At 43.2% G+C, this 10,446-nt stretch overlaps 1 long non-coding RNA gene across 1 annotated transcript; it reads right to left on the bottom strand.

Annotated features, from left to right (window-relative positions):
* Positions 1 to 281: 281 nt before the first annotated feature.
* LOC138745255 (uncharacterized) lies at positions 282 to 9,237 on the bottom strand. Its single transcript, XR_011346105.1, has 3 exons — positions 9,069 to 9,237; positions 8,826 to 8,966; positions 282 to 721 (listed from the first exon to the last, which is right to left on the bottom strand). It is a non-coding gene; the product is annotated as an uncharacterized lncRNA (long non-coding RNA).
* Between the last annotated feature and the right edge of the window lie 1,209 nt (positions 9,238 to 10,446).

Raw genomic sequence — 10,446 nt, forward strand, 5'->3', positions numbered from 1 at the left:
CTAATCTTACCCACCTTCCCCTAACCCCAACTCACACCTCACCTCTACCTCCTACTCCTACCCCTTCCCCTAAACTTATCACAAGCCCACTTCCCCGAACTCTAAACCTAACCCTAAACCTCGACCTAACCCGATCCCACATCTCCTAACCCTAAACCTAACTTTACCTCTACCCGTCCCTGACCCTTATCTTAAATCTACCCACCTTCCCCACCCCTAAGCTAAACCCTACCCCTATCCTCTACACCTACCCCCTTCCCCTAACCCTACCCCATACCCGCACCGCCTACCACTACCCCATTACCTACCCCTACCCTCTCACTACCCCCCTTTCTCCTACCCCCTTCCCCTATCCCTCCTTCCCCTGTTAGGGGTAGGAAGGGAAGGGGAGGGGAAGGGGAGGAGGGGAAGGGTAGGAGGCGAAGGGGAGGGGGAAAGGAGAGGGGAAGGGGAGGTGAAGGGAGGAGGGCTAAGTTTCGGGCATAGGTGTGAGGGTAGGTGAAGGGGAAGGTGAGTGGGAGGGGATTGGAATGGAGGAGAGGTAGGGGAGAAATGGGAGGGGAAGTGGGTGAAGGGATATGGAAGAGGTGGGGAATGGAGTTGGCAGGGCCAGAGGGAGAAGGGGAGGGGTTCAGGCCACCATGATGTTGTCCGTTCTCTGTTCAGCTGGGATGCAATGTTCTTCTGGACTCGTGTCTTGTCTCTGAGATCGCTCCTTCTCCTGGGAAGAGAAATATGAGTGATAGAGATGCCGTCTCCGAGGCCTGATCACGATGACTTTGGAGGGCCCCAACTCTTCCCCCATCACCCCCCTCCCTACCCCTGCACACTAGGATCTTTCCCATTCCTCTGCTTTACCTGAGGAAGTGTGTTTTGGAGAAAAGCACGATCTATCTCTGCAGAGCTCAGAGCCACGTGTCTCCATCAGGCAACACCCTGGTTCACCATGACATGGCAGCAAGATGTTGGACAAATCGTGGATGGATCAGTCGAGTCCCTTCAGCTGACCCATCTGAACCTACCCCACAACAATATTACTCTTCCCTCCCTCTCACCAGTACCTTCTGTTTTTCTTTTATTCCTGTCCCTATATTAAAATCTTTTTTGTGTCTTTTTTGGATGAGCCTCCAGTACCACCCCTGCCAATGTATTCCAGCCACCCACTACATTCTGTGTGAATAAAATATCCCCCTCACATTTTGTCTAAAGTTCCCTCATCTCACCTTATTTAGATGTCCACTGGTATTTTTGCCCCAGGAATGCACACAATATTCCAAGTGTGGTCTGACGAGAATTTTGTACATCTGCAGCATTACCTCTCAGTTCTTGAACTCAATCCCCTGACTCCTGAAGGCCAGCACACAATACACCATCTTAAACTCCCTCTCAATTTGCACAGCAACTTTGAGCGATTTATGGCGCAGGATCTAAATATATCTCAGTCCTGCACACTGTTCATAATCCTGCCATTAACCAAGTGCTCTGCCCTCACGTTCTTGTAATCCGCATTCAATAAAGATATTGGTCTATATGAAGCTAATTTTAATGGGTCTCCAACCTACTTTGGAATAACTTTTATTCATGCCCTTGAAAATGACTCTGGAAATTAACCTGTACCAGTTGCTTGTTTAAGTACATCTGTATTTACAGGATTCAACTCCATCTGTCACTTCTCTGCAAACTGGATGACCTATGACAACCTTCTACACTGTCTACAACATCTCTACCTCTGTGTCATCCCCTGACATACCCACCCTTCCACTCCCATCATCATTCATAAAAATCACAAAGAGCAGGGGTCCCAGAGCAGATCCATTTGGAGAGCCACTAGTCATTGTTCCATCTACTACTACCCTCTGTTTACTGCAGACAAGCCAATTCTGAATCCACACAGCCAAGGCTCCATGGATCCCATGCCTCCCGACATTCTGAATGAGGCCACCGTGACGACCTCGTCAAGCACCTTACTAAAATCCACGTGCAGCACATACAGACCTTGACCTTCATCTATTTCCTTTGACACCTCCTCGAAATACTCAATTTGACTCGTGATGCAGGACCTGCTCCACACAAAACTATCCATGAGTTTCCCCAGCATGTTTGTGCATTGCCCTCAGACCCAGAATCTGCAGACTTCCTGGCCAGTCCCTCCCTTACCCCTTCCCAGAGCTTCCGCATCCATTACAACATTAAGCATTGCTGCCCAGTACTGCCCAGTACAGACCTTTGTAAACGTTCTCCACAACCAACTAACCCTTACCCGTACCACACCCATAACTATGGGTGGATTAAATATCCAATTAACTTCTTTCTGAAGTAACGCATCAGGAATTTGATGTTGATTCCAATTTTGAATAACTTTTCATAATTCTCGTTCAGCTCCTTTAAAGTTAGATCCATTATCAGAACATAATTCTTTTACTTGACCAGGTCTAGGAATAAAACGCCAAAGAACATTAATAAAAAAGTCTGTATCAAACAATGACGCTACTTCAATATGAATTGCTCTCATAGTCAAACAAGTGAAAATAACTCCATATCGTTTTTCAACACTTCGTCCGCACTTTACTTGCAAAGGACCAAAATAATCAACTTCCACGGATGTAAATGGGAATTCATCAGGTGAAACTCTGTCATGTGGTAAATCTGCCATTTGTTGTTGTCCAGGTTTTCATTCTCTCTGTTAGTCACAAAGAGATGAAACCTCATTATTTCATTATTAATATATTTAAGCACTGATGTTCTATCAGTCCAAAACACAGGATCTGCTAACTCCATCTGTAATTCTCTTCTTAACATAGCGTCCATTTTGCTCGCCATAATAGCAGCAGTCAAATCCATTCAAGGTCTGGTGACTGACTTTAATGGAGCCACTCTGGCTTTTCCCATTACAAATCCACCATCTACTCGCACTTGGGTTATTTCACAGGACTCAGTAACTGACAGGATCAAAACCACCTTCACTTACATCAGAAAAATGGTGTAACTGAGCAAATGTGGCCACTCCAAAGTCTGTTGACGTCAAAACGTCCAAGTATTTGAAGACGCTCAATCTAATTTTTCCAATCTTGTGCAATGGATTCTGGATTAGTTTCATCCCATCCAAATTTTCTTCTGCACAAAACTGGTATTTGGCCGGGCTGATCATTAGGTTGAATTCGGCCAGTCGGGAGAAGAGGGTGTGCAGGTGAGACTTGTGTTGTGCCCAGTCTCTGCTAGCGACAAGAATGTCATCCAGATAAATGAACACGAAATTCAAATCCCTGCGCACCATATCCATGAGGTGCATTATGTCTGGGCGGTGTTCTTGAGCCTGAAAGGCATGCATAAAAATTCGAACATGCCGAAGGGGGAGATGATGGACGTTTTGGGGATGTCATCTGGGTGCAATGGGATTTGATGGTACACGCACACCAGATCGACCTTGGAGAATACTCTCACACCATGCAGATTGGCCATAAAGTCCTGAATGTGAGGGATGGGGTAACGGTCAGGTACTGTCGTGTCATTAAACCGTCGATAATCTCCGCAGGGGCGCCAGCCATCGGAGGCTTTTGGGACCAGGTGAAGCGGCGAGTCCCAAGGACTGTCGGAGGGACGAATGATCCCAAGTTCCTGCAGATGTGAGAACTTCTCTTTCGCTATCTGGAGCTTATCTGGTGGGTTTAACAGTAATGTACGATAAACTGTATCAGACACTGTGACACCAGGTTCACAGTTGGGAGAATATTTAACGGTGATATACAGTAGACTTTGGCAGATACTGTGACACCAAGTTTTCAGTAGTGAGAAGGTTTAACAGTAATGCATGATAAGCTGTGGTAGATACTGTGATACCAGGTTCACAGTTGGAAGAAGTTTTTACGGTGATGTAATATTAACTGTGGCAGATAAAGTGACACCAGGTTCACATTGGTGCAAAGTTTATGGTGATGTACGGAAGACTGATGCAGATATGGTGACACCACATTCACAACGAGGAGAAAGAATATCAGTGATGTGCAATAAACTGTGGAATATACTGTGACTCCAAGTTTACAGTGGGGAGGTTGAACTGTGATGTACGATAAATGGTGGAAAAAACAGTGATGAATGGGTCAACTTGGGGAGAATGTTTAACGGTGATGTACAGTCGACGACTTTGGCAGATACTGTGACACTGTGTTCACAGTACTGAGAAGGTTTAACAGATATGTATGGTAGAATAAGGCAGATTCTGTGACTCCAGGTTTACAGTGGTGAGAAGGTTTAAAAATGATGTACAATAAACTGGCAGATACTGATACTTGGTTCACAGTGGGGAGGAGGTTAATGGTGATGTACAGGAGACTATGTAGATACGTTGATACTGGGCTCAGAGTGGGAAAAAAAGCTTTATGGGAAACTGAGACAGTTACTGTGACACCGGGTTCATAGTGGGGAAAATGTTTGACAGAGCTGTACGATAACCTTTGGCGAATAAAGGGACACCAGCTTCATATTGGGGAGAATTTTTAATGATGATCTACACTAAACTGTGGCAGATACAGTAACACCAGGCTCACATTGACGAGAAGGTTTACTGGTGATGTACGGTAGACTGCCAGGTTCTATATCACCAAGTTCACAGTAGTGAGAAGGTATAATAGTGATGTACGATAAACTGTGGCAGATACAGTAAAACCGGTTTCACAATGGGGAGAAGGTTTAATGGTGATGTGTGGTAAACTTAGGCTGATACTTTAACACCAATTTAACAGGGTGAGAAGGTTTAACGTTGATTAACGGTAGACTGAGACAGAAACTGAGAGACAGCATTCACAGTAATGTGAAGGTTTAACAGTGATTTACTATAAACTGTGTCAGATACTGTGACAAGATGGCGCAGAGGGTAGACGTGTGGTTCCACCCTTCCGCAGTTAGACTATTAAATGCTCAATTTTAAAAGTTGTAAAAGTGATTAAAAATACTGTTTATAGTCTTTGGAATAGTGGAGGATCAAAATGGCTGCAAATGTGAAAAAATCGAAAACTCAGTTACAGAAGAAATTACCTTACAAAAGTGTTGAAGAACTGAGGCCAAGTTCAAGTTGAAGTAACAGAGTTGTCGACTGGAGTCCCCAAGCCTCAGAGGACTCCTGCCCGGCTAAGTATTTCGTCGGCGCTAGCTTAGCGATGAGTTCAGCGGTTTCGACTCGTGCACTCGTGAACACAGGCGTGAGGGCGAGCCAGCTGAACGAGGACAGGCACGTGAGCCTGCAGCATTGCCTGGTGGTCAGGAGAGGTACAGTGTAGCATCAGATGACGCACCTGCGCAGTCGGTGGCCCTACCGGGCATGTGCAGTGCGTCAAGGGTCCACAAACCTTTGGAGAAGGTGTGGGCTGTGGGGGAGCCTGAGCGACGGTGAACTGACGAGGTCGCTCACTGTTGAGGTAGGCATGCTGTTGTTGGGTGTCCAGACCTGCAGCCGTACTGGAAGAGGACCTACTGCTTTGGAACAAGAAGAGAGCTCAACTTCATTAGAATTTGAAGAACTGGGGACTGCGGCAAAAGAAGGTCAGCCTCAAAGGCAGGTGATGGATCCTGGACTGGATTCTGTGTTTCCAATTCTGGAAGGGATTGCTCAACTCATGGAAGATATGGCAAATATGTCAATGCAGATGACTCATCAGATGACTCAAGGATTTTCGAAATGAAAACTAAAATGAACACTGTGTGTGAAGAAATAACTTTTATGAAGCAAGATATTAATGTAGTTAAGAGTGATGTTACGAGATGGACACGATCAGTGGATACTGTGCAAGATCATTTTAAAAAGATTGAGGAGGCTTTCTTGAATGCAAGAGTCAAGTGGAGCGTAATAGAGAAAAAATGGAAATAGTGGAAGATCGTTTTGTAGATTGGGGGATTCAGAAGAAGGAATTATTGAAGAAGTTTGACTCATTAGAAAACCAATGTCGTAGAAATAATGTTAAGATAGTAGGTCTTCCGGAAGATATGGAAGGTTCGGATCCGGTGAAGGTTTTGAAGAAATGGATCCCAGAAGTGAAGGGCAGGTAATTCGTTCCAGATGGACTGGAATTAGATCGAGTGAACAGAGCGTTTCCAGGCCAATTACCATGAGCAGTTTTGATTCGCTGTTTTAAATAACAAGACAGAGAGGTGATACTCCGATTGGTGGTGCAGAAAACATGGCAAAATCAGACTCCACTGATGGTTCAAAATAATAGGGGTTTTTTAATGCAGATCTGAGTCAAGAAATTATCAGAAGAGACCGAGAATTTAATTCAGCCTAAGAAGTATTGTGGCGAAAGGGATATAAATTTGCTTTTCGTTATGCAGCAGTATTGAAAGATTTTTATGGGAATTTTCAATCTCAGTTTTTTGAGAATGACCATGATGCTTTAATATTTGCTAATTCATTGCCAGATGTACGAGGAAATGGGTGATCGTCACCATTGTCACCAAAGGGAAGGGTCAATGGGAATGGAAATGGGAAGATTGGAAAATATGGAAAGAATGGGAAAAAAGTTGAATGGATGCAAAGTCTTCTCGATATTGACGATCCGGAACAATCATTGGGACTGGAATCACTGGGTTGAATGTTTTTGTTTCAGGACTTTGTGAAAGTCTGACTGGGGGTGGGTGGCACTGAGTCCTTTAGTCACCTGCTACTTGTGGACTTTACCACACCCAGATTTTTAGGGGGCTACTACTTTTGAGTATCTTGTTTTGGGATTGATGTTTCTCTTTTTTTTGGAATTTTTAAAATAGGTGGGATTCGAATACAGTGAGACTTAGAAGGGGAGTATTATTTTTTAGTAGGATTCACATTTGTGAGAAGGTTTTACAGTGATATAATATGAACTGTGTCAGATACTGTGACACTAGGTTCACAGAGCGAGAAGGTTTAACAGTGATGTATGGTATGTTGAGGTAGATAATTTGACACCAGGAGTAAAGTGGGGATCAGGTTTAACGGTGATGTACTGTAGACTGAGGCAGATACTGTGACACCAGATTCACATGAGAATAACGTTTAATGGTGATGTGCGGTATGTTGAGGTAGATAAAGTGATACCAGGTGCACAATGGGGATAATGTTTAATGGTGATGTATGGTAGACTGAGGCAGATACAGTGACACCAGGTTCACAGTGGGGAGGAGGTTTAATGGTGATATACGGGAGACTGAGGCAGAACTGTGCCACCAGGTTCACAGTTGGAGAAGGTTCAACAATGAGGTAGGGTAGACTGAGACAGTTATTGTGACACTGGGTTCACAGAAGTGAGGAAGTTGAAAAGTAATGTCCGATAAACTGTATCAGATACAGTGACACCCATTCACAGATGTGTAAAGGTTTAACGATAATGTATGGTAGACTGATAAGAGATACTGAGACAATGGGTTCACAACATTAACACAGTTTAACAGTCATGTACAATTAACTGTGTGAGATACTGCGACACCAGGTTCAGAGTGAGGAGATGTTTTAACGGTAAAGTACAGTTGATGTTGGCAAATACTGTGACGCTGAGTTCAGGGCAGTAAGAAGGCTTAATGGTGATGTGCGTTAAACTGAGGCAGATACTTTAACACCAGGTTCACAGGAGGAAAAGGTTTAATGTTTATGAACGGTAGACTGAGGCAGAAAATGTGAGATGGATTCCACAGTAGTAAGAAGGTTTAACAGTGATTTACTTTAAACTGTGTCAGATACTGTGACATCATGTTCACATTGGGGAGAATGTTTAACAGTGATGTACGGTAAATTGAGATGGATATCGTGACACCGGGTGAACAGTGGGGAAGAGGTTTATCAGTGATGTACGATAGACTGAGATCAATCCCGTGACACCAAGTTCACAGTAGTGAGAAGGTTTAACGGTGATGTACGGTAGACTGAGGCAGATACTGTGACACCAGGTTCACTTTGGGGAGAAGGTTTAACGGTGATATACTGTAAATTGAGATATATACCGTGACACCAGGTTCACAGTGGGGAGAAGGTTTAACGGTGATGGACGGTAGACTAAGGCAGATTCTATTACACCAGGTTCACAGGGGGGGGAGAAGGTTTAACGGTGATATACTGTAAATTGGGATATACACCGTGACACCAGGTTCACAGTGGGGAGAAGGTTTAATGGTTATGGACTGTACACTGAGGCAGATTCTATTACACCAGGGTCACAGAGGGGAGAAAGTTTAACATTGATGTACGATTAACAGTGTCAGATACTTTGACATCAGGTTCATATTGGGGTGGCAGGCAAAGTGACACCAGATTCACAGTGGAGAGAGGTTTAATGCTGATGTATGGACGACTGAGATCATTACTGTGACATTGGCTTCACAGCAGTGAGAAGGTTTAACAGTAATGTACAATACACTGTGTCAGGTACTGTGACACCAGGTTCACAGTGGGGAGAATGTTTAATGAGATGTATGATAAACTGTGGCAGATTCTGTGACAACAAGTTCACAGTGCGGAGAATGTTTAATGGTGATGTACAGTAGACTGGGACAGATATACTGACGCTGGATTCACTGTAGTCAGAAGGTTTAACAGTGATGTACAATAAACTCTGACCTATACTGTGACATCAGGTTCATATTGGGGAGAAGGTTCAACAGTGATGTACGGTAGAGGGAGGCAGATACTGTGACACCAGGCTCATTGTATTGTTCATTTATCTAATTTATATGCTCCATTTTTTTGTGGCAACTTCCAAACATTCCATAAACTTCTATTCTAATCAGATTTTGTTCATTTAAATAGGTCACCACTAAAATCCCAAATTGTTTGGTCTCTTAAGTACGCTGCACAAAATTAAATTCTTTACCTGGGTTTGGTTCAACGGCATTTCAGTCTGCTTCATTATTTTTTCAGCCCCTCGTTTTGTGCTTTCTGCTTTGCCCAGCCGATTCGCCAAATGGGCATCCAACTCTGTCTTCTCAGCTTGACGCAACGTCTCCTCTGTAAACTTAAGCAAACCAAGAAGACTGAAGTTAAAATTTTCACATTGGCATTTTCAAACACAAAAATGACGCTGTGAGTTAAAATTTCACATCAAAATCCCACTTACTAAACTTGCAAACAACTGAATCGCATCCAACAGCTGGAAAATTGCAAGAGAGCTGCTTGGTTAAAGCAAAAATTCCACACAGTCACCCCATTAAAGGCCTCCAAGTTAAAAACAGATAGCAACCTGAAAGTTAAGTACAAAGATCTGTATCAGGAATATTAACGGCCTTTTTTAAAAAAATCATTTCCACTATTGAAAGAAAACTCCTCAGGGAACACCAAGCTCTTGTTGAACAATTCCTGTTGTATTCCTCAAAATGGTTTGAATCTTGATTTCAAGGAGAGTCACTTGGTGAAATTGTTGGTCCAGAACAAACCCTGCCCACACACTCCCTTAGATACCTGCAAAGTCGTGGCTCAGCTCTGCTCCATGCTAAAGCTATAAAGCTTTTCAGAAGAGATAACGGACTTCAGATGCTTGGACGTTGAGTCACAAAAACATTAATGATTCCCTGAACAACACACCTCTATCTGAAAACCAACAAGAACCTTCCCGAGTGGTAAATATCAACAAGACATAATATCATGTAACCATTGTGTTTGTGTCGTTTGAGAATTGCATTTCCATTCAATCAGAATTAGAGTTTTGGGTGCCATATTTGAGAAAAGATGTGCTGTTGTTGGAGAAGGTCAGAGATGATTTACTGGAATGATATCAGGAATGAAAGGGTTAGTGTATGAGGAACAATTGTCGACTCTTCGACTGTACTAGTTGGAGTACAGAAGGATAAGGGGGTCCTCAGAGGCATTTCAAATGCTAGAAGGCCTGGACAGAGTACATATGGCAAAGATGTTTCCCATGGTAGGGGATTCTAGGACAGGAGAGCATAATTTCAGGATAAAAGGGTGTCAATTTAAAACAAAAGTGGAAAAATTGATTTTGTCAGTGGGTCATGAAACCCACGTGAGGTCATTGGCTGTATTTAAGGCAGAGATTAACAGGTATTTGATACATCAAGGAATTAAGGGTAATGGGGAGAGAGCTGGGCAGTGGGGCTGAGTGGGTGAATGGTGGAACAGACTTGACGGGCCTACTTCTGCTCCTATATCTTGTGATCTATATCCTGCTGAAGAACTAGACAAATCCTCCTCTTGTATTCCATTCTTAGAAAACATTCTGCATCGTGGTTTTATGTCACATGAACCCATTTCAGATTGAATCCCATGTTACAAATAACCCATTGCAAATTCTGCATTGAGAGGACTGCAGCTTCCTCATTTTAAAAATTGTTATGGAGCAGCTCAAATGAGATTTCTTGCTTCTTTTTTTGAAAGGGTTAAAATAGAATCAAATAAAATAGGAAAGGGAAAAGCAGAAGAATTTATGTACAACTGGGAATCAAAATTAATGGTTGGTGATAAAGATACACAATTGTTGA

This window comes from Narcine bancroftii, chromosome 11 (assembly GCF_036971445.1).
Source record: "Narcine bancroftii isolate sNarBan1 chromosome 11, sNarBan1.hap1, whole genome shotgun sequence".
NCBI lineage: Eukaryota > Metazoa > Chordata > Chondrichthyes > Torpediniformes > Narcinidae > Narcine > Narcine bancroftii.